Below are 25,178 nucleotides of genomic sequence, written 5' to 3'. Positions count from 1 at the left end.
CAGCACCCCGCTATCATCACTGCGCAGAGCGAGAACGCTCTGCGCGTAATGACGGGCAATACAGGGGCCGGAGCATCGATACGTCACGGCTCCGCCCCGTGACGTCACAGCACGCCCCCTTCAATACAAGTCTAGACTTGCATTAAGGGGACGGGCCGTGATGTCATGAGGGGCGGAGCCATGACGTCACACTGCTACGGCCCCTGTATCGCCAGTCATTATGCACAGAGCAAACTCGCTCTGCGCAGTAATGATGGCGGAGTGCTGCAATGGCGATCCCCGGGGTCCCCAGCAGTGGGACCGCGGCGATCTAACATCGTATCCCCTATCCTTTGGATAGGGGATAAGATGCCAGGGGCGGAGTACCCCTTTAAGGACCAGAGGTTTTTATGTTTTTGCATTTTTGTATATTCCACCTGACCTTCAAAAAATCAGAACTCTTTCAATTTTGCACCTACAGACTCATATGAGGGCTTGTTTTTGGCGCCCCCAATTATACTTTGTAATGACATCAATCATTTCACCCCAAAATTTATGGCGAAATATAAACACTATTTTGTAACTTTTGGGGGCTTCCGATTCTACGTAGTGCACTTTTTGGTAAAATTACATCATATGTTTATTCTGTAGGTCCATACAGATACAATGATACCCAATGTATATAGTTTTTTTTTTAAATGTTACCACTTAAAAAAAATCTTCTGACCAGTATAACTTTTTAATTTTTCTCATATACAGGGCAGTATGAGGGCTTATTTTTTGCACCGTGATCTGAAGTATTTATTGGTACCATGTTTGTTTTGATGGGACTTTTTGATTGCTTTTAATACATTTTTTTAGGTAATACAAAGTGAGCAAAAATACTAAATTTTGGAATTTTTTTTACGTGTACGCCATTTTAGGTTTTGGTTTGATTATATTTTTATAGTTCGAACATTTATGCATGCGGCTATACCACATATGTTTATTTAATTTTTGTTAACATATTTTTTAATGGGAAAAGGGGGGTGATCCAACTTTTATTCAGGAAGGAGTTATTTACCTTTTTTTTTAACTTTTTTTGTAACTTTTTTTTAGCCCCCATAGGGGAATATAACATGTAATCCTTTGATTGCATGCACTGAACAATGCTATGCCATAACATAGCATTGATCAGTGTAATCTGTGCTCGATGGCTCAGCCTGGAGCAATGGAACTACGATCAGACAGCAAGGAGCAAGGTAAGAGGCTGAGCTAACCGGCAGTATTTTCTCCCGGTTTGGATCCTTTGATCACGGCGTCTAAAGGGTTAATACCGAACATAAGCCCGATCGGCGAGGTCTGGTATTAGCCGCGGGTCCTGGCTGCTGGTAGCAACTGGGACCCAGCAGGTACCAAGCGCGCTCAGCTCCTGAGTGCGCTTCAAACAACGGGAGCAGGCCACAAGCGTAAATATGCGCTCGTGATCGTTGAGGGGTAAGATTTCCTTTCACTGGACGGAGGGGCCTAGACCAACTCCTAAGAAACATCCCATTATATTTTCCTTCATACACCAAACTTAATAGTTTGCCCAATGCAGTGGGGCAGATAAAACTCCCCTGGCATTCGCCAAACAGAGTAACTGCACAGAATACGTTTACACTGCTCCAGAATCCAGTGGCAGTGTGCTTTACACCACTCTGTTTCATGCTTGATATTGTACTTGGTGGTATAAAGCTTACACACAGCTGTTTGGTTAGAAAAACCTATTACAAGAAGCTCCCAGTTTTGATGATTATAATGCAGTTATTGAGTAAGCAGACAGTTGGAGACCTTTATGTACTATGCATTTCAGTGTTTACTACCCCGGCTCTGGAACTTTATGTGGTCTGCCACTTCTTGCCGCAGTTTCTAAACACGTCCAATATTCAGTTATCAGTTGATCATGGAAGGTATTTCACAAACTGACTTGCTCAAATGGTCTCATCCTATGACAGTACCAAGCCGGAAATAAGTCAGCTCTTTACAACGACCAATTATTTCACAACTGCTTATAAACGCAGATGGTATTGGTTGGTGCTGGATTTTATATACTGGTGGTAATGAGACTAAAAAATTCATCTAAATTCAATGGTTACCCGTAATAATGAATGTATCAATTTAGGACAAATCAGATTCATTACACATTTCTCACATACCTGGATCCATTTGAATGCATTTATTTCTTTTTTGCTATCTGCTTCTGGTGTTGCTGAGTGGCCAGACATATGCTGTACACAGCATATGTCCCATTAAAATAATCAAGTTCTACTGCCTTTTCCCTAATGTGTATGGGGGCCTTCATCTCTCTTCCCCACTCACCATTTATCTTTCAGCAATGATTACTTGACACAGTGTTGTGTATTATGGTGGGAAGTTTGATAAAAAGCCAGAGGGACGACCAAAGGAGGGCAGGTGAAAATGCCTGGGAGAAAAAGGCCAAACCTCTTTGGCCTTCAGTCCTTAAAGGGGAACTCTGGTACAGAACATCTTATCCCCTATTCACAGGATAGGGGATAAGCGTCTGATCGCGGGGGTCCGACCACTGGTGTATCTCCAGCTCTACCATAGAGATACATTGAGGGGTGTTTCTGCAACTGCTTTTTTCCGTGGTCAACAAAAATCTGTGCACAAATCGGAGGTCACTCCTTGCATGGAGAGAGCTGAGGTGCCAGGTGGGAGATAACAGGGTCCCATTAGTCGTATCCCCTCTGATTAGACACTTATCCCCTAATTTGTGAATAAGGGATAAGATGTTCTGCACAACAGTTCGCTTTAACATAGGTATGGGGGATCATTTTATGCCATATTGAAACTAAGCTGAAAAACACAAATTCCGGTGATCAAAGACAAGAACTAAAAGTAGTTGAAGTCTGCAAAATCATGAAACAAGGTAAATTACAAAGGCCAATACTTTCATCTAAGTTGCTATATCTCTCCCTCTCTAGACAACTTCTTAAAGGCTACTCTTTGCTTTTTTTCTACTGCAGTTTTTGTATGTTACATAAATGTGAGAATGTTAGTACGTGTTAAAGTTTTGAATCCCTTTCACTGAAGATAAGCCATACCGTAATTAAAAATCCATTGATTGCTTGTTCTATAGTGTAATCATATGACCAATTTAAATCAATCACATTAATTGGTCCCCAGTATTACCAGACTATATATACCGAAAGATATAGAAAGACTAAAACAAAAACTTAATTCATTACTGTTTCTAACTCCTGTATATCACTATCCAGGCACAAGAGGTTAAACATATGCAAAACATAACCAATGGCCGGAAAACATAACCAATGGCCGGAAAATAGTAGGGTTTCTCCAAATAATCAGTATGTTATTACAAAAAAAAAAAAAAACACAATTGCCCTCATTTACTGAGCTAAAACTGACTTTTTTTTTTTTCAAGTTATTTTGGCGCATAGTGTCTGCGACATGTCTGCGCCAGTGTGCAGTGTTCGGGAAAATCCTGGAAATAATTGGCAGGAAATTTCCACCTAGACATAACTGATCAGACAATTTTCCCGAATTGTAAATCTGTGAATCCCCATAGTAAATAAGAATGAAATCCCACAGAAACAACATTTCACACTAGTAAAAACCTGACACTATTTGTAAATCAGGGCCATTATATCTAGTAAGAATACTGTAACACTCAAGGTTGAGTAGACAGGAACACTTGTGGTAGTGGATCCGCTGGACCTGTGTGGCAGATGACTCGGACTGTACCAGGGAGCGGAGTCTAAGGTGCTGCTGGTTTTCACCAGAGCCCGCCGCAAAGCAGGATGGACTTGCTGCGACAGGCGGCACCCAGGTCGCTACCCCTGGCACGGCTCAACTACACAGGCGGCTGAGGAGATTCGAAGCACAGGTAGTATACAGCAACTCGTGGTCAGGATAGCAGAAGGTCAGGGCAGGCAGCAAAGAAGCGTAGTCAGGGACATAGCAGGTGGTCAGTATGCAGGCGGCAAAGGAGCAAGGTCAGGTCACAGAACAAGGGTCAGAAACATGGCTAGGCAACTCACAGGAATGCTTTCTCTCAGGCACTAGGCAACAAAGATTTGGCAGGGAAGTGTGGGAGGTGCAGGGACTTATAGAAGAGGCACAGGTGTTTTCCATAATTATGGGCGTACTGGCCCTTTAAATCTCAGAGCTCCGGCGGGCGCGTCCCGCTATACAAATCCCAGCTCCACCAGCAGCAGAGGAGAGGGGGACAATGCGCTCACGGGCAGCACGTGCGGTTGGAGTGCAAGGTGTGACAAATACATTTACACATGCAGTAGATATAAAAAGTCTGCACACCCTATTTAGTGTCACAGAATGAGACAAAGATAAATTATGCTTGACCTTTTCCATCTTAAGTATAACCTATAATGTGAACAATTCATTTGAAAAACAAACTGAAAATTTCCAGTGGTAAGAAAAAATTGTAACACACCATAACCTGGTTGCATAAGTGTGCACACCCTCAAACTAATACTTTATTGAAGCTCCTTTTAATTTTATTACAGCAATTAGTTGTTGGGGTAGGAATCTATTAGCATGTCACATCTTAGCATAGCAATATTTGCCGACTTTTCCTTGCAAAAGCGATCCAAATCTGTCAGATTGTGTAGACATTTCCTGTGCATAGCCCTCTTCAGATCACCCCATAGATGTTCAGTTGGATTAATGTCTGGGCTTTTGGTGAAGCCATGCCATTTTGTGTTTAAATGTGTGCTTTGGGTTATTGTCATGTCGAAAGGTGAACTTCCTCTTCATCTTCATCTTTCTAACTGATGCCTGAAAGTTTTGTGCCAATATTGCCTGGTATTTGGAACTCGTTTTCCCTTCACCTTGACTAAAGCCCCAGTTCCATATGAAGAAAAACTGCCCCAAAGCTTTATTATGTCATCACCATGCTTCACTGTTTGTATAGTGTTCTTTGGGTGATGTGCAGTGTTGTTTTTTTATTATTATGGTTCATCAGACCATAACTTGATGTTTGTTTTTGAAAATTTCATCTGGGCTTGGATGTTTTTCTTTGTAATAAAAACCTTCCATCTTGCCCCTTAACTCATAGCCCATTCATATGAAGAATATGGAAGATTGTTGTCACATGTAGTACACAGACAGAACTTGCCAGAAATTCCTGCAGTTTCTTTAATGTTGCAGTAGACCACCTGAAAGCTTACCTGATCAGTTTTCTTCTCATCTTTTCATAAAATTTGTAGAGACGTTAAGTTCTTGGTAATGTCTCTGTTGTGTCATATTTTTGTTATCTAATTTTTTTACAGTTGTTAATGGCTGTTCCATGGTATCTCTAATTCTTTTGTACCCTTCTGATAACTATGGCTTTTCTCTCTCAGATGCAACTAAGCAAATGTCAGGAAAATTCTACTAAAACAGTTGAACTTTCTTTGTGATTATTCAGAGTCACTTTAAATCATGGCAGGTGTGCAATGACTTTTATTTAACATGAGTTAGAATGTAATTGGTTAATTCTGAACACAGCCACATCGCTAGTTATGTACACACCTTTGCAACCAGGTTATAGTGTGTCATTCCTTCTTTTCTTTCCCTCTCAAATATGTTAGTTTGTTTTGCAATATAATTGTCCACATTATAGGTCAAAGTAAGGGTCGATTCACATGCACAGTATCCTGTACAGAGGTTTTCAGCAGAGAGCACTTCAGTCAGGCAGAAAAGAAAAGAACTTACTATGGAGCATACAGCAGCTGATAAGTACTGGAAGGATTAAAGGGGTACTTCACTGGCCAGCGTTCAAAGCATTTAGTTCCGCGTGCACGCTACAGTGGCCTAAAGTCACAAAGAAGTGTGACCATACCCTGCAGCGCGCACACAGCATTCGGAACTAAATGTTCAGAACGCTGGCAAGTGGAGTACCCCTTTAAGATTTTTAAATAGAAATATATATATATATATATATATATATATATATATATATATATATATATATTCCACTGGAGTAACCCTTTAAAGAGTATCTGTCATCAAATTATATTTTCTAAACTAACTCCTAACTCCCCTCCTGCCCTTAAAAAAATAATTCTGAGCTTTAAAAAGCTCTGTATCATATCTTTCTCCTTGTTCACATTGTGTGAGCTCCCGGCAGGAGAAAGTGGGTGTTCCCCAGCAGGCGCAATGTCACTGAAGCCTGGTAGGGCTGTGCCTCGCCATGCCCCGCATACACTTCCTGAGTTTGGTCTTCTGCCAGGCAGGGAGGAGACCAAGCTAACTGTTTGACTTGTGGTGGGGAACAGAATAGAGCCACCTAGTGGCTTTTTTTTTTAAATCACATTAAAAAACATATCAAGGTTGAGAATTTTAACAGCAAGTAAATAGAAAAGTGTTTTGTAATTACATAAGGAACAATATATTAAAAGTTTGGTTTGGTGACAAATACTGTTTAACAGAGCACTCACCCCCAAAAGGGTGACCCCAAAGTGCTATCCCTTAGAAGTGTCAACTGAAGCTCTATGGGGGAGATTTATCTAGAAATGTCTATGTTAGATCAAATTTCCACCTTTTTTTTTTTGTGTATACTTTGACTAGCATGCGCCTTATTCATCAATAATGCGCAGTGTAAAGATGAATAAGGTGCAGCTCTCCTTTAGTTAGAAAAGTTGTCTAACGTACACCTTTTCTAAAAAGAGTCAGACTAACAACCAGAGGCCTGGGTTCTCAACCCGTGGTACACGTACCCATAAGGGTACGCCACGGGTTGAGCCGTGCACTGTCAAGTACTTGTCAGCGCATAGCTGGGCAAACCTCCAGCTGTTGCAAAACTACAATTCTAAGACAGAAGGTCATGCTGGGACTTGTAGTTATGCAACAGCTGGAGGCACACTACCATAATTTTCAGCATGCCCTTTGGCTGTCCGTGCATGCTGGGGGTTGTAGTTATGCAACATCTAGAGGCACACTGGTTGCAAAACACAGAGTTTGTTACATAACTCAGTGTTTCCCAACCTGTGTGCCTCAATCTGTTGCAAAACTAAAACTCCCAGCATGCATGGTCTGTCAGTACATGCTGGGAGTTATAGTTTTACAACAGCTGGAGGCACATGGGTTGGGAAACACTGAGTTAGAAAACAGATAATGTTTCCCAGACAGTGTGCCTCCAGTTGTTGCAAAACTACAACTCCCAGCATCCCCATACAGCCAAAGGGCATGCTGGAAGTTGTAGTTTTGCAACAACTGGAGGAGAACAGATTGGGGACCACTGTGTAGTGGTCTCCAAACTGTGGCCCTCCAGATGTTGCAAAACTTCAACTCCAAGCATGCCCAGACTGCCTAGGCATGCTGGGACTTGTAGTTAGGCAACATCTGCAGGGCCAGATGTTACAGAACTTCAACTCCCAGCAAGCCTGGACTGTCTGGGCATGCTGAGAGTTCTAGTTTTGCAACATCTGGAAGAGCACAGATTGGAGACCACTGCACAATGGTCTCTAAACTGTGGCCCTCCAGATGTTGCAAAACTACAACTCCCAGCATGTCCAGACAGCCAAAGGCTGTCTGGGCATGCTGGGAGTTATAGTTTTGAAACTCCTAGAAGCAGCGGCGAAGATTAGTGACGATCTTCACTGCTGCCTCTGATGCCGCCGCTACCGCTGCCCCATTGCCTCCCCCATCCCCGGTTTTATAATTACCTGTTCCCGGGGTCTGCGCTACTTCTGGCTCCTGCAGTGTCCTTAACGATGCGCAGCGAAATGACGAGTGACGTCCTCAATGCGACGTCACCGTCAGTGCGCACAGTGACCGCTCAGGACGCCACCAGAGCCAGAAGTAGCGCGGACCCTGGGAACAGGTAATTATAAAACCGGGGATGGGGGAGGCAATGGGGCAGCGGCGGCAGTGGTGGTTGGACTAGGGAGGACCCCAGGACAGGCAGGGGGAGAGAAGCGGGCGGCGGTGGCAATCTCTGGCAGCGCCGCTTTAAATCATTGATCTGCAGCTGCTTCGGAGGGGGGGAGGGGGTAGGCATAGCCGATCGGCTATCGTGCTGGTAACAGCGGGACTTCTGCCAGCTAACCCGTGTGATGCCGTGCATCGTCGGGATAACTGAATGCCGTCTATAGACGGCGAAATGCGCGAAGGACGGGATTCTGCGGGATTCTGCGGGAAGGGGTTAAAGGTTTAACTGTGGAAGGTAGAAATTATTCTCACGCCTACTGGTAGGTGGTGTAGCTTTGCGCCTAAAAATGTACCTTTTTACAAGAGTCGCAAATGATAAATACTTGACCACTGCATGGTCAAAAAGAAAAAGTTCTACGGGTAGGCAAAAAGAGTAAAACTGTCTATATCAAAAGACACATAAAAGTCTCAAAATATGCTGCTTGCGCCTGAACTGCGCCTAAACATAGACAAAAAAATGCTCTAAAAGCAGTGATAAATCTCCCCCTATATCTTCTCTCTTATGGGCCACCAATACTTTATATCTTCTATCATTTATGGTATTGATTCCTTTAGAAGACTACCACCTGATAATTGATGGTAAGCAGCAATGTTGATATCGGACGCATGTGGCAGATCTTCAAAGTATGGCATGTTCCCTAAATGAAATGCCTCTATGCCACTACAGATATGTCCTTTCTCATATTTGTATCCTCGGCAGCTGATAAGTACTTGAAGGATTAATATTTTTACATAGAAGTAATTTACAAATCTGTTAAATTTTCTGGCACCAGTTGATTTGGGGGAAAAAAATGTTTTCCAATGGAGTACCCCTTTAACAAATTTCCAGGAAAGGTAAGGGTCAACACATCTCTATGTTTCCCTGTTTAATGATGATGCAAATTCACGCTATTCCTCTTTGTGTTTTTGCCTTGTTTTTTCTGTTTAGAATCTATGTTTTCCTTGTCATTTCTTCACTTTACCAGTTTTTAATATTCTATGCATAGAAATACATTACATTCTTTCATTTTTCATGCATGTCTTTCTATTCTTTATAGAGATAACTGTTTGTTTCTGGATAGCTATTGCTTGATATATGACCTCTGGATGTACTGGATGTCACCCCTTTATCTTACTGACAGTCTTTGTTATCCTTTTTATTGTATTATCACTGTCTTCTGGGCCTCATTTGTTGTCTTCTGGTCATGTTGTCCTTGTCACCATCTCGGAGTTTAAATTCACTTGTCTTGTGTTTGTTCCTGTTGTAAGGTTTAATAGGAACTTAAACGAAAGAAAATAAAATCTCATTGACTGTAGTGTTCTGTACATGCCCTACCATGATAGCATTAGTAGTGAATTTGGGAAATTTTGCTCGATCTTCCTAAAATTACGGCCCTAGATTCTAAGAACGGCCTCACTTCATACAGCACTGAGGCTAACAACATTACTGAACCTTATGAAGTGGTCCTGAGACGCGCATCAAATGAAGATATGTGACCGATTGAGCAATTTGTGGCAGCACATCTAAATGCCCCCAAAAAATTAAATAAATGGGGCTAAAAAAGTAAAGTGAAAATAAAAAAATTTATTATGATTTAGAACAAAAACTAGAAAAAAAAAAAAATGAAATGCACTCCTCATTCATTTTTAATATTGAGCGCTGAATTTTCGGGTCCCTGTCCACTCCCGAAAATTGAAAGACAAAAAAAATAAATGTTAATGTTGATTTCAATTTATGTGGTTGGGCAGGGATCTAAAAATGAAAATGTAGCCGACAATAATAAAAATGCAGAAAGCGGCCATTTAAATGTAAAAATAGTATATTTTTAATAATACATTTTTAAAATGTTTTCATTAGTAATGTATTTTAATATTGTGTTTAATAAAGTGTTTGTGTTTCACTACACCCCTCAAGGAATGTAACAAGGGGTATAGTGAGCCTTAACACCCTACAGGTGATTGACAAACTTTTCTTAAAGTGGGACATGAAATTGAAAAATGTGTTTTTTTTCCACTAAAATGCTGGTGTTACCCCACATTTTTCATTTTCACAAGGGGTAATAGGAGAAAAATCCCCCCCAAATTTGTAACCCATTTCTCTTGAGTAAGGAAATACCTCATATGTCGATGTAAAGTGCTCTGAGGGTGCACTAAAGGGCTCAGAAGGGAAAGAGCTTTTTGGAGAGCAAATTTAGCTGAAATGGTTTTGGGGGGCAAAACCAGCAAAAAAATAAATAAAAAACACATGGCACACTATTTGGGAAACTACACCCTTCAAGGAATGTAACAAGGGATAGTGTGAGCCCTAACAGCCCACAGGTGATTGATAAATTGTCGCAAAAGTTGGACGCGAAAATGAAAAATTAGATTTTTTTTCACAAAAATGCTGATGTTACTCCAAATTTTTCATTTTCACAAGGAGTCAAAGGAGAAAATGCCCCCCAAAAATGTGTAACCCCATTTCTTCTGTATGGAAATATCCCATATTTGGATGTTAAGTGCTCTGTGGGCCCACTATAGGGCTCAGAAGAGAAGGAGCGTCATTGGGCTTTTGGAGAGAGAATTTGGTTGGAATAGAAGTCGGTGGCCATGTAGGTTTACAAAGTCTCCATTGTGCCAGAACAGTGGATCCCCCCACAAGTGACCCTATTTCAGAAACTACACCCCTCACAGAATGTAATAAGGGGTGCAGTGAGCATTTAAACAACACTGGTGTTTGACAGATCTTTGGAACAAAAAATCTGTCAGACACCTGTGGGGTGTAAATTCTCACTGTACCCCTTGTTACATTTCATAAGGTGTGTAGTTTGGAGTCCACTGTTCTGGCAGCATGGGGACTTTGTAAACGCACATGGCGTTCAATTCCAGCCAAATTTACTCTCCAAAAACCAAACTTTGCTCCTTCTCTTCTTAGCCCTGTAGTGCGCCCGCAGAGCACTTTACATCCATATTTACTAACTCAGAAGAAATGGTGTTACAAATTTTGTGGGGCTTTTTCTTATCCCTTGTGAAAAATAAAAATTTGAGTGAAATTTTCAGTGAAAAGAAAAGAAAAACATTTTCATTTTCATGTCCAAATTTAATGAAAATTTGTACAACACTGCTGTACCCTCTACAGCTTCAGCTGTTGCAAAACTACAATTCCCAGCATGCATTGACAGACTGTGCATGCTGGGAGTTGTACTTATGCAACAGCTGAAGGCACACTGGTTGGGAAACACTGAGTTAGGTTACAGACTACCGCAGTGTTTCCACACCAGTGTGCCTCTAGCTGTTGCAAAGCCACAACTCCCAGGATGCAAGGTCTGTCAGTGCATGCTGAGAGTTGTAGTTTTGCAACAGCTGGAGGTAAACTGGGCAGGGAACACTGCGGCAGTCTGTTACCTAACTCAGTGTTTCCCAACCAGTGTGCCTCCAGTTGTTGCAAAACTACAACTCCCAGCATGCCCGGACAGCCGAAGGGCATGCTGGGGGTTGTAGTTATGCAACAACTGAAGGAGAACAGTTTGGAGACCACTGTTTAGTGGTCTCCAAACTGTGGCCCTCCAGATGTTGCATAACTTTAACTCCAAGCATGCCAAGACTGCCCAGGCATGCCGGGACTTGTAGTTCGGCAACATCTGAAGGGCCAGATGTTGCAGAACTACAATGCCCAGTATGCTTGGCTGTCTGGGCATGCTTTGGATTGTAGTTTTGCAACATCTGGAGGACTACAGTATGGACACCACTGTATAGTAGTCTCCAAACTGTGCCCTTCCAGATGTTTTTTTTTCCCTCTGTCTGGGAGGAATACAGATGGGTGGAGTAGTTAAATAATTATCAGCTGATAAATTGCAGCTGTTGCAGCCAGCTATCCTTTGCATTCACTTCCAGGCAGTGGGAGAGTGGGAGAGCATTTTTTGCAAATCTGACCACTGTCATTTTAAGCATTAATAACTCTGGGATGCTTTTACTTCCGAGAATGTTTTTTCGTGACATATTCTTCTTTATGGTAGTGGTAAATTTTTGTCGATACTTGCATCATTTCTTGATGAAAAATTCAAAAATTTGATGAAAAATTTGAAAATGTTGCATTTTTCTAACTTTGAAGCTCTCTGCTTGTAAGGAAAATAGACATTCCAAATAAATTATATATTGATTCACAAATACAATATGTCTACTTTATATTTGCATCATAAAGTTGACATGTTTTTACTTTTGGAAGACATCAGAGGGCTTCAAAGTTCAGCAGCAATTTTCCAATTTTTCACAAAATTGTAAAAATCAGAATTTTTCAGGGACCAGTTCAGGTTTTGGATTTGAAGGGCCTTCCTATTACAAATACTCCACAAATGACCCAATTATAAAAACTGCACCCCTCAAAGTATCCAAAATGACATTCAGTAAGTTTGTTAACCCTTTAGGTGTTTCACAGGAATAGCAGCAAAGTGAAGGAGAGAATTCAAAATCTTCATTTTTTACACTCGCATGTTCTTGTAGACCCAGTTTTTGAATTTTTACAAGTGGTAATAGGAGAAAAAGCCTCCAAAAATTTGTAACCCAATTTCTCTCGTGTAAGGAAATACCTCATATGTGTATATCAAGTGTTCGGCGGGCGCAGTAGAGGGCTCAGAAGGGAAGGAGCAACAATGGGATTTTGGAGAGTGATTTTTGCTGAAATGGTTTTTGGGGGGCATGTCACATTTAGGAAGCCCATATGGTGCCAGAACAGCAGAAAACCCCACATGGCATACCATTTTGGAAACTACACCCCTAAAGGAACATAACAAGGGGTCCAGTGAGCCTTAACACCAAGCAGGTGTTTGACGACTTTTCGTTAAAATCGGATGTGTAAATGAAAAAAAAAATTTTTCACTAAGGTGCAGTTTCCATTGTTCTGGCACTATGGGGGCTTTGTAAACTCATGTGGCCTTCAATTCCGGACACATTTTCTCTTCAAAATCCCAATGGGGCTCCTTCTATTCTGAGCATTGTAGTGCGCCCGCCGAGCATTTTACATCCACATATGGGGTATGTTCTTACTAAGAGGAAATCGGGTTACAAATTTTGGGGGGCTTTTTTCCCTTGTGAAAAGGAAAAATTTAGGGTAACACCAGCATTTTAGTGAAAACATTTTTTTTTTCATTTTCCCATCCAAATTTTATGAAAATTCGTCAAACACCTGTGGGGTGTTAAGGCTCACTATACCCCTTGTTACGTTCCGTGGGGGGTGTAGTTTCCAAAATGGGGTCACATGTGGGTATTTATGTTTTTGTGTTTATGTCAGAACCACTGTAAAATCAGCCACCCCTGTGAAAATCACAAATTTAGGCCTCAAATGTACACGGTGCGCTCTCACTCCTGAGCCTTGTTGTGCATCCGTAGAGCATTTTACGCCCACATATGGAGTATTTCCGTACTCAGGAGAAATTGCGTTACTAATTTTGGGGGGCTTTTTTTCCTTTTACTGCTTGTGAAAATAAAAAGTATGGGGCAACACCAGCATGTTAGTGTAAACATTTTTTTCACACTAACAGGCTGGTATAACCCCCAACTTTTCCTTTTCATAAGGGGTAAAAGGAGAAAAAGCCCCCCAAAATTTGTAGTGCAATTTCTCCCGATTACGAAAATACCCCATATGTGGCCTTAAACTGTTTCCTTGAAATACGACAGGGCTCTGAAGTGAGAGAGCGCCATGCGCATTTGAGGACTGAATTAGGAATTGCATAGGGGTGGACATAGGGGTATTCTACGCCAGTGATTCCCAAACAGGGTGCTTCCAGCTGTTGCTTAACTCCTAGCATGCCTGGACAGTCAGTGGCTGTCCAGAAATGCTGGAAGTTGTTGTTTTGCAACAGCTGGAGGCTCCATTTTGGAAACACTACCGTACAATACGTTTTTCATTTTTATTGGGGGGGACAGTGTAAGGGGGTGTATATGTAGTGTTTTACTCTTAATTATGTGTTAGTGTAGTGTAGCGTAGTGTTTTTAGGGTACATTCGCACTGGCGTGTTACGGTGAGTTTCTCGCTAGGACTTTGAGCTGCGGCAAAAAATTTGCCGCAGACCAAACTTGAAGCAGGAAACTTACTGTAAACCTGCCCGTGTGAATGTACCCTGTACATTCACATGGGGGGACAAACCTCCAGCTGTTTCAAAACCACAACTCCCAGCATGCACTGACAATGCATGCTGGGAGTTGTACTTTTGCAACAGCTGGAGGCACATTGGTTGGAAAACCTTCAGTTAGGTTCTGTTACCTAACGGTATTTTCCAACCAGTATGCCTCCAGCTGTTGCAAAACTACAACTCCCAGCATGTACTGACAAACCGTGCATGCTGGGAATTGTACTTCTGCAACAGCTGGAGGCTCACTGGTTGGAAAACCTTCAGTTAGGTTATGTTACCTAACTCAGAATTTTCCAACCAGTGTGCCTACAGCTGTTGCAAAACTACAACTCCCAGCATGTACTAATCGCCGAAGGGCATGCTTGGAGATGTAGTTATGCAACATCTGGAGGTTACGCAACTACAACTCCCAGCATGGTGAGACAGCTGTTTGCTGTTTGAGCATGCTGGGATTTGCAGTTTTGCAACATCTGGAGGGCTACAGTTTATAGACCAGTGCACAATGATTTCCAAACTGTGACCCTCCAGATGTTGCAAAACTACAAATTCCAGCATGCCCAGACAGCAAAGAGCTGTTTGAGCATGCTGGAATATGTAGTTTTGCAAGATGTGGAGGGATACAGTTTAGAGACCACTATATAGTGGTCTCAAACTGCAGCCCTCCAGCTGTTGCAAAACTACATATTCCAGCATGCCCAAACAGCTGTCTGGGCATGCTGGGAGTTGTAGTTTTGCAACATCTGGAGGGCTACAGTCTCAGACTGTAGCCCTCCAGATGTTGCTAGGCAACTTACCGGTTTCCATAGAATCCAGGGATTTGTCCTCTTCTGCCACCCGCTGCCCGCACCGATCTCCGTCCCGGCCCCCGGATCACCGTCGCCCGCAGCCTCCGGAGGGGTAAGTGGACCTTCGGCGTTCGGTCCCCGTCGTTTCCCCGTCCTGCCCGGCCTATTGTGGGTGATCAGGACGGGGAAAACTAAAGTAAACCCCTCCGCCTCCGATCTGCAATTGGTGGTCGCATCTAGACCACCAATAGCAGGGATAGGAGGGGTGGCACCCCTGCCACCTCACTCCTATCGCTTCAGGGGGATCGTAGTTGTCTTAGACAACCGCAATCCCCCTTCTATTCCGGGTCACCGGGTCACCATAGACCCGTAATGACCCAGAATCGTCGCAAATCGCAAGTGTGAATTCACTTGCGATTTGCGCTGATCGCCGACATGGGGGGGGGTCTAATGACCCCCCTGGGCATTTGCACGGGGTTCCTGCTGATAGATATCAGCAGTCGCCCCGGTCAGGTCCCCGCCCGGCGCGCGGCGGGGGACCGAAATTCCCACGGGCGTATGGATACACCCTTCGTCCTTAAGTACCAGGACGCAAGGGCGTATGCATACTCCCTTCGTCCCCAACAGGTTAAAAATGATTTCAGGGACTTAGGCCACAAGCTTAAGGCAAGGACCTCCAAGGTAATATTTTCTGAAATATTTCCTGTACCACGAGCCACACCAGAGAGGCAGCGGGAGATTAGGGAGGTAAACAAGTGGCTCAGAATCTGGTGTAGTAAGGAGGGGTTTGGGTTCATGGAGAATTGGGCCGCGCTGTCGGATACCGGCTCTACCGTAGAGACGGGCTGAACCTCAATGGGGAGGGTGCAGCTGTGCTTGGGGAGAAGATGGCTAGAAAGGTGGAGGAGTGTTTAAACTAGGGACTGGGGTGGGGTGGGGGAACCTACAACGTAGAGGGGGAAGATAGTGTAGATAGAGAGGGGGGACTTATTAATGTACCTGGGTGTAAAGCGGAGGGAGGGGTTATAACAGTTAATAGAGATAGGCTTCATAGGAAGAAAAAACACACTTTTCAATTGCATGTTGACTAATGCCAGAAGTCTAACCAATAAAACAGAGGAACTGGAGTGGTTGATGTCTGAGGAGAATTATGACATAGTGGGTATAACAGAGACTTGGTTGGACGATAGCTGTTACTGGGCTGTCAACATACAGGGTTATAGTCTATTCAGGAAAGATTGGACAAAACGGAAAGGGGGTGGAATTTGTCTTTATATGAAATTGAGTCTGAAGGCCACACTACATGAGGATATAAAAATAAAAAAAATGGAAGAAGCAGAAGATCAATTACTGAGGCATATAAACAAGGCAACAAATCTGAATGAGGTGATAATAATGGGAGACTTTAACTATGCTGATTTAAACTGTGAGACTGAGACCTGTGAATCTCACAAAGGAAACAGGTTTCTGACTATAGCTAAAGACAATTATCTGTCCCAAATGGTACAGGGCCCGACCAGAGAGGGCACCCTACTGGACTTAATATTAACCAACAAACCTGACAGAGTAACTAATGTGCAAGTTGGACACCTAGGAAAAAGTGATCGTAATATAATACATTATAACTTGTTCTTCAATAAGGGAATCTCTCGAGGGGCCAAAAAAACAATAAACTTTAGGAAGGCAAAGTTTGATCAACTCAGAGAAGCCCTTAACAATATAAATTGGGATAATGTACTCAAAAAAGAATACTGACACTAAATGGGAGACTGTTAAAAATATCTTAAATTCTCACTGTAAGATGTATATACCTTAAGGGAATGGAAGGGTCAGAAATAAAAGAAAACCAATATGGATGAATAAAAATGTTAAGGGGGCAATACATGACAAAAAGAAAGCTTTTCAACTGCTAAAACAGAATGGCAGTGAAGAAGCATTAAAAAGCTATAGAGAAAAATGTAAAATGTGTAAAAAAACAGATAAAAACCGCAAAAATAGAGACAGAAAGACTCATTGGCAAAGAGAGTAAAACTAACCCCAAAATTTTCTTTTTTATAAATAACATAGCAAAATAGCAAAAAGGTTAAAAATGAAAGTGTAGGCACATTAAAAAATGAAGGAAGAAATTATAGATGGGGATCAGGAAAAAGCTAATATATTAAACAAGCTCTTCTCCACTGTATTCACTGAGGAAAATGAAATGCCAGGTGAAATACAGTGTGATAAGGTAAACCAACCAGTACAGGTCACCTGTCTATCCCAGGAAGAAGTACAGCGCCACCTACAAAAAATCTAAATAGACAAATCCCCAGGTCCAGATGGCATTCACCTCCCCCCCCGTGTTCGAAGGGAATTAAGTAATGTAATAGACAGACCTCTATTTTTAATGTTCAGGGACTCTATATTAACAGGGATTGTTCCCCAGGACTGGCACGTGGCAAATGTGGTGCCAATATGTAAAAAGGGGTCAAAAGGTGACCCCAGGAATTATAGGCCTGTTAGTTTAACCTCCGTTGTATGTAAATAGTTTGAGGGTTTTCTAAGAGATGCTATTTTGGAGTATCTTGATAAAAATAAATGTATGACTCCATATCAGCATGGCTTTATGAGGGATCGGTCCTGTCAAACTAACCTGATCAGCTTTTATGAGGGGGTGAGCTCCAGACTGGAACAGGGGGAATCACTGGACGTATATCTGGATTTTTGCAAAGCATTTAATATGGTGCCACGTAAAAGGTTGGTGCATATAATGAGAATGCTTGGACTGGGAGAGAATGTGTGTAAGTGGGTAAGTAACTTGCTCAGTGATAGGAAACAGAGGGGGGTTATTCATGATTCTGATTGGGTGACTGTTACTAGTGGGGTACCACAGGGGTCAGTCTTGGGTCATGTTCTATTTAATGTATTCATTAATGACCTTGTAGAGGGAGTGAATAGTAAAGTAGAAATCTTTGTAGATGATGCTAAACTCTGTAAAGCAGTAAACACTATAGAGAACAGTGCACTATTACAAATGGATCTGGATAGGTTGGCGGTTTGGGCTGGGAAGTGGCAGATGAGGTTAAACACTGATAAATGTAAGATTATGCACATGGGGAGTAAAAATCCAGGCTGGGATTCTGGGATCATGTATTAAAGGGGTTGTGCGCTGCCCTGCAGTTCGGAGCTCCGCTCACAGCGTCCGGAAGTTCATTACTCCGAACGTTGTGTGTGGGCTTCCGTGTTCGCGGCCGGCGGGTGTGGCGTCACCCCCGGCCCCTTCGTGACGTCTCGCCCGCCCCCTCGTGACGTCTCGCCTGCCCCCTCAACGAAAGTCTATGGGAAGGGGGCGCGACCGCTGTCACGCCCCCTTCCCATAGACTTTGGTAGAGGGGGCGGGCGTGACGTCACGAGGGGGCGGGCGAGACGTCACAAAGGGGCCGGGCGTGACGTCATGCCCGGTGGCCGCGAACACGGAAGCCCGCAGACAGCGTTCGGAGTAATGAACTCCGGACGCTGTGAGCTGAGCTCCGAACTGCAGGGCAGCGCACAACCCCTTTAAATGGGAGCACACTTGGGACGACTGATTTGGGAGTCTTAGTTAACAATAAATTAAGCGTAGTGACTAGAGATGAGCAAACTTTAGAAAAATTTGATTCTGCCGAATCGCCAAAACTTCCGAAAAAATTAGTTTCGGTCTAAATTTATTTGCGGTGAATTTGTATTAAAAACGCCTATTTCTGACCTACAGCCTCAATAGGGGTGTAGAGCACTTTGCCTTGTCATAACACGCATAGGGAGTGTGCTGTGCTAGTGAAATAATACTGTTATTCTGTGTGACATGCAGATTAAAGGCATTGCTATTAGAATCACTGCTGCAGAGCGTCGATGTGACAGCAGGGAGACTATATGTGTCAAAATTGAAGAGAATAAAGATATGTTTAATGTAATTTTAATTTAATTTGAATTTATTTAAATTTTTGGAGTACCCATTCTGTTGAGCATTGAGCTGGTGGTCCTCCGCCAGGTGAGATGCCACCTGTTCCAAGCTTTGCCTCTCAGCGCCCCACTGACTATGAAAGTGTGAATGTTTCATTTAATCAGTTATGGTTCATAGTTATGGCTACAAGCTGTTTCATTGGATTCTTGAGAAAATTACACAGGTAATATGACATAGACGACCATAGGGCCTCAGTCTTGAAAAGATTACATCGATCTTTTTAAATTTAAGATTTATATTAGATTCCCAAGTTTAATGTCCCGGTGTTTACTGTGAACTAATACTGTATGAGCACAAAACCCAATCTAATGGAGGCACAATGACAGAGCCTAGAGTTGGCAGCAGCATGAGGACACCATAATCTGGCAGAATGACAGTCTGGAATTGGCGACAGCATGAGGAGACCATATAGTGGCAGAACGACCCAGTCTGGAGGTGGCAACAGCTGGAAAAAAAACCACAGGGCCTCACAATAGAGAAGATTAAAGATATTTTTGAAATTTTAAATTGAAGATTTTAGACATATTAAAATTTTTAAAGTTTAATTTAAGGTGCCAACAGCATAAGGAGATAATATATTGGCTGAATGACACAGCCTGGAGCTGGCGACAGCATGAGTAGACAATAGGGCTTCACAATCCCTAAGATTAAAACATGAATTTTAAAATTGAAATTGAAGATTTATGGTAGCTAGTGCTAACATAAAATATTTTTAGGTAATGTCCCAAGCCCTGCTGCATCAGTAAACCATATAGTGGCTGAATGGCACAACCTGGAGCTGGCGGCAGCAAGAGTAGACAATGTATTTTTTTTATTTTTTATTTTATCAATAATAAACAGTAATATATAAAATATACAATTCCAATCAGAATCATAGACATATCATTTCCTTAACAAACACATATTAGCCAACCATTCCAAATAGCCCCCCAACCTCCCAGCCCCCCCCCCCCCAGTCGTCAATGCAAAAAAAAAAATTCCCAATTTTGCCAAGTTTTTTTAAACTTCTGCATTTGTTTAGATGAGGTTTGCTCCTTCAAATATTCATATTTTTGATCTTCTCCACCGGATTTAACCATTCCACTATGGATGGGACCCGTTCGGATAACCATACCCTTAGGATCAGCAATTTCGCACAGAACAAGACCTTATTAATAAGAAGCATGTACCTATCCCCTTGAAATGCTTCTCCCAAAATTACTAATCTACCTGTTAGAACTAGTTGTATTCCCAGTTTCATAATAATTTGATGACCCTCATATTCCCAATAGGCAGACATTTTGCCACAATTTCATATTATGTGCAAAAAATCTGCTTCACTCATATCACATCTAGGACACTTTGCACCTATCTGAGGACTCATCTTGGCCAATTGTTTCGGGGAGAGATAAATATTGTATACAATGCGCAATTGGGTAAAAAAGAAGTTATCAATGTAATTTTTATTTAATTTTATTAGAATTTATTTAAATTTTTTGAGAACCAATTTTGGTGAGCTTAGAGCTGGCGGTTTGCCGCAAGGCGAACTACCACCTGTTCCAGCCGTGCCTCTCACTGCCCCCGCTTCACCCCTCCCACTGTCTTACTCTTTTGTAGAACTGCAAATGTTTCCTTTAATCACAGTAATGGTTCATTGTGATCGCTCCAACCTGTTTAATTGGATTCTTGTGGTAAATCCACAGCTACTATATGATGTTGACGACCATAGGGTCTCAGTCTTGAAAAGAATCCATTGATTTTTTTAAATTAAATTTAAGGTTACACACCCAAGTTTTAATGTCCTGGGTCCCGTTTGTGTGGTTACAACGGACCAAGTTTAACAAGGAGTCACATGTCACATGGCGGCACAATGACAGAGCCTGGAAGTGGCATCAGTAGAAGGAGACCATATAGTGGCTGAATGGCACAGCATGGAGTTTGTGGCAGCATGAGGAGACCATATAGTGTCTGAATGGCACAGCCTGGAGGTGGCTGAAGTATGAGGAGACCATATAGTGTCTAAATGGCACAGCCTGGAGGTGGCTGAAGCATGAGGAGACCATATAGTGTCTGAATGGCACAGCCTGGAGGTGGCTGAAGCATGAGGAGACCATATAGTGGCTGAATGGCACAGCCTGGAGTTTGTGGCAGCATGAGGAGACCATATAGCGTATGAATGGCAAAGCCTCGAGGTGGCTGAAGCATAAGGAGACCATATAGTGGCTGAATGGCACAGCCTGGAGGTGGTGAAGTATGAAAAGACCATATGGTGAATGAATGGCACAGACTGGAGGTGGCAGCAGTAGCATCAGGAGTCCTGAAAGTGACCAGGTGATGTGTGAGTGGTGCGGTGGGTGGCAATACCAGTACCTGGTGAAGAAGGTGGGTGAAAAAAGGTCTGATGTGGAGGAATGTTCGTAACTGGGGAGAAGCATATTTGTGAAGTGTTGATATGGCACCATGGTCAATCTACTCTGAGGCATCAGGCATTGGTGGGTTTAAATCCTGGCTGATCCATGCCTGATTCATCTTCACAAAGGTCAGTCTCTTCACATTTTTCATGTGTGGCCCCCGCCACACTAAACACCCCCTCTGATGGCACACTACTGGCCGGGCAGGACAGCTTTTCCAGTTTTTCAAGTTTGGCTGCCCAGAAGTCCAGCAGATCTTCAAGGTGTGTTGGCACGGGCATGTCAAGGTGTGCCATCTACCTGCTGCTGATGAGTTGCTTCACTATGCGGGTAAAGAATGGTACTCATCAGCGACTGTAAACTCAGGCTGCTGCTGATGGAGCTGGTACTGCTCCTGCCACCCCTCCCCAGCAGCCATGGCAGTGGAAGGTGAGAGCAGGGGGCCCCCAGATTCAGACCTGCCAGAGGATGGATGATGGCGCCGAAAGGCATCGGCAAAATGACTACATAGAATGCCTCTGTAGTAGGTCAGTTTGTCCTCCCTCTCAGTGGGTGTAAAAAAGGCCCCTATTTGGTGGTGGTAGCGAGGGTCCAATACGGTGGAGAGCCAGAAGTCATCCCACTGCCGAATGGTGACAATTCCGCGGTAACTATGCAAGCGATCATGCATCGTGCCATTTGTGCAAGTGACTCGGGGGGACTCCCTGCCTCCATCTGAACTGCATACTGCCACGGTGTGTCTGGGTCCTCTGTCTCGCCTTCCTCATAACCCTCTAGTTCCTCTGGCTGCTCCTACTCCACCTCTCCTGTCAGATTACTAGAAAAACCATACATTTGGCTAAACCTAAACTGTGCTCCACTGTGCCCCTCCTCCTCTTCTTCCTCTAGTTCAACGTCCACTGGGCTCATGTGTCCGTGAGATGTAGGCGCCACGTCTACAGTGCCCTGACCAGCCATCGTTTACAACACTTGTTGTAGGAAATGAAGCAGTGAAATGACCTACTTCATCCCGTAATCCTGGCAACTTACTAATAATGTGGCTTTCTCAAAGGTCCTGAGCAAACTGCAGGTGTCACGTATGAGCTTCCACTGGTTCACCTTGAAATTAAAGAGGGGAGTACCCCTATCCGCTTGGATCATCAAGAAATCGATGATAGATTTTCTCTATTCGTACAGTCGGTCCAACATTTGGAGGGTGGCAACGTCACAAATCAGACTATGTTGGGGGATACCGTTCTTCCTGTTGTCAGTCACCATGGTCCCCATTTCCAATTTTCATGAAGTAAGCCAGATTTCTTTGCAAATGACTTTTAGCAGTTCCTTCCCATATGTTACTCCGTTCCCCAAGGCAGACCATGTGAAGAACAGCGTGACACCGCTGGGCCCTGCACATATGGTATGCTGAAGGGGCACTGAGACTTGTCTGGGCAGTGGAGGCTGAGGACATGGTGGAAGATGAGGAGGTGGAGTCGCACACTGTCACAGGACCAATGGGCTGAGAGCGTGGAGGAGGAAGCAGCGTGACCTGTCCAAGTTGGTGTTGTGAGTGTGCATGAACCACATTTACCCAGTGAGCCGTAAAGGACATATATTGTACCTGACCAAAGTTTCAGCTCTAGACGTCGACGCTGCCGTGCATTTTAGTACACACCGACAGGTTCAAGGACTGGCCCACCTTCTCTTCCACAAAATTGTGCAGGGCTGGTACTGCCTTCTTCGCAAAGAAATGACGGCTTGGCACACTCCACCTTGGCTTGGCTTGAGGTGGTGGAACCTTGGCTGACTGAAAGAGGGAGGGGCGTGCCACTGGGTGATGCAGCAGACTGGACCATTACATCAGAGCCACAGTTCTCCTGGGCCACTTTATGGTGGCAAAGCATATGTTGATGCAGGGCTGTGGTGCCAACATTGGCACCCTGGCCATGCTTCACCTTCTTCCGACATATCATGCATGTGTCTATGTTAACCTCCTCCGGATGCTTGATGAAAAATTGTCACACTGCCGAGTAGCTGAATTTCCCACCAACAGTCTGCACTAATTGACTGCTACTGGCGCCGTCTCCAGGAACCCCTGTTCCACTACCTCCCGGAAAGGAAGGCTGCCGCAAAGCAGGTGGTCTCCCTGGGCACGTTTGGCTCCAGAATTTCAACTTCTGCCACCATGCTGACTGACAACCATGCTACTACCTTGCTGGCTCAGCTGCTGTCTCACGGGCAACCTGCAACCCTCTTCTCCTGATGATGATGATGATGAAGGGCCTTCTGCAGCCGGCTCCCAAGTGTGATCAACTTCATCATCATCGAGTTGTGTCTTCATGTCACTGATGTCCTCCTTAGGTTCCTCAACAGTGTCTACTTCAGGACCCTGAACACTGGCAACACCGCCTCCCACATCACTCTCCTCATCACTACTTGCCCGCCTAGCAGAGGAAGCGGTGGATGTCTTCTCCACTTCTTGGCTGGGCAGTAGCTGCTGACTGTCCTCTATTAGATCGTCCTCACTGAATAGTGGAGCTGAACCCACAGCATAAGATACTTCTTTAGGGGAGGGAAAAGCATAGGACAGAGGCAATGGGAGGACAGATACTGCTCCAGGGCCATTCCAACTGAGGGTTGTCTGAGGAACCCACCGACTGTTGACTAGGGGTATTAGATGTCACTTGTGATGAAGTGGATGATGGGTTGCTGGTCGAAACATGACCACTAGCTCAGGCCTCTCGCTGCGACTCCTGCTGTCATTCGCCTCTAGTCTGCTGCGACCTCTGCCTGAGGAATTTAGGCCTCTGCCACTCCTCTGTGCATGTCCTGGCACTTCTCTGCCTGACATACTTAGTGCGTATATGAGGGGAGTACAATTCCCTACAATTCACTACAGTTCACTACGCTTAAAACAGTATTTGTCTAGAGCAGCAGCAGGTGTTTGCTTTTGGCTGTCCTTTCACAGCAACTAGGCCCATGACAGACTAACAGGTACAAAATAGTATACTACCTACATGTAGGTATGTGGTATGCACTTATGAGGGCAGAAAAATGTACTTCAGTACGCTTAAAAAAACGTATTTTAGTAAAACACCAGGCGGTGATTACTTTTCCCTGGCCTTTCACAGTATCTAGGCCCATGATATTTTAACAGGTACAAAATAGTACACTACTTAGATATAGGTATGTGGTATGCCCTTATGAGGGCAGAAAAATATGCTACAGTACGCTTAAAAAAGTAAGTAAGGAGGGTGGAGGAATTTATCAATGATCCAAACAAGTCCACAAGACAGAATGGCTGGGCACTACTGAAGGATACTTTTCAAATAGCTGACAAATTGGTGGGGTATGAGTCCTAGCAGACCAGGATACTGGGGTGCTTCACGTAAAACTGACTACAAGATGTGACTTCACAATAAAAGGAATAGAAATATAGTCCAGGTGAACGCTCCTGCATCGTACCTCTTGCTCTTATTTGTGGGGAAGAAGTCATGCTGATGTTCTACATGAACTGTGAATAAAGCCGTGGCAGCAGGAAATTACAGGTGTGTGCTCCGTTTTTCTATACAGGTGTAAATTTATCAATGAGCCACAGGTGAATTACACTAACGCATTGGCCCGTTAAATCTTGAAGCTCCGGTGTGCATGCGCTCTGGGGGATGGGGACACGCCCGTCGGAGCAGAGAGGCAGAGGCGAGGGCAGGAGAAGCACCAGGTGAGTGACAGACTGGGGCTCGCCTGCAGCCCCGCTGGCAGCAGCATGAAATGAGACCATGCACTCACGGCCAGCACTTTTGAGGGCAGAAAAATGTGCTACAGTACGCTTAAATAAAATATTTTTGCACAACACCAGCAGTACACAATGATGCTGGATCACACAAAAGCTGTGTACTAAACCCAAAATTGCACTCTGTCAAAGAATATAAGGAATGGACTGCTGGGTATTATACCATCTACAGACTAGTATAACCAGCAGATGATTTGTTGTAGAACAAAGACACAGAATTGCACTGAAAAATTATTCCTGCCTCCTCTGCTAAGGTTT

General features: G+C 43.6%; 1 pseudogene; it reads left to right on the top strand.

The window, feature by feature from the left end:
- Nucleotides 1-1,171: 1,171 nt before the first annotated feature.
- Nucleotides 1,172-25,178, top strand: part of LOC130357439 (40S ribosomal protein S3a-like) — a 43,313-nt pseudogene continuing 19,306 nt past the window's right edge.

Source organism: Hyla sarda, chromosome 2 (genome assembly GCF_029499605.1).
Source record: "Hyla sarda isolate aHylSar1 chromosome 2, aHylSar1.hap1, whole genome shotgun sequence".
In the NCBI taxonomy this organism is placed as follows: Eukaryota; Metazoa; Chordata; class Amphibia; order Anura; family Hylidae; genus Hyla; species Hyla sarda.
Note: the sequence above shows the minus strand (reverse complement) of the source record. Positions and strands in the feature narration are given on the sequence as shown.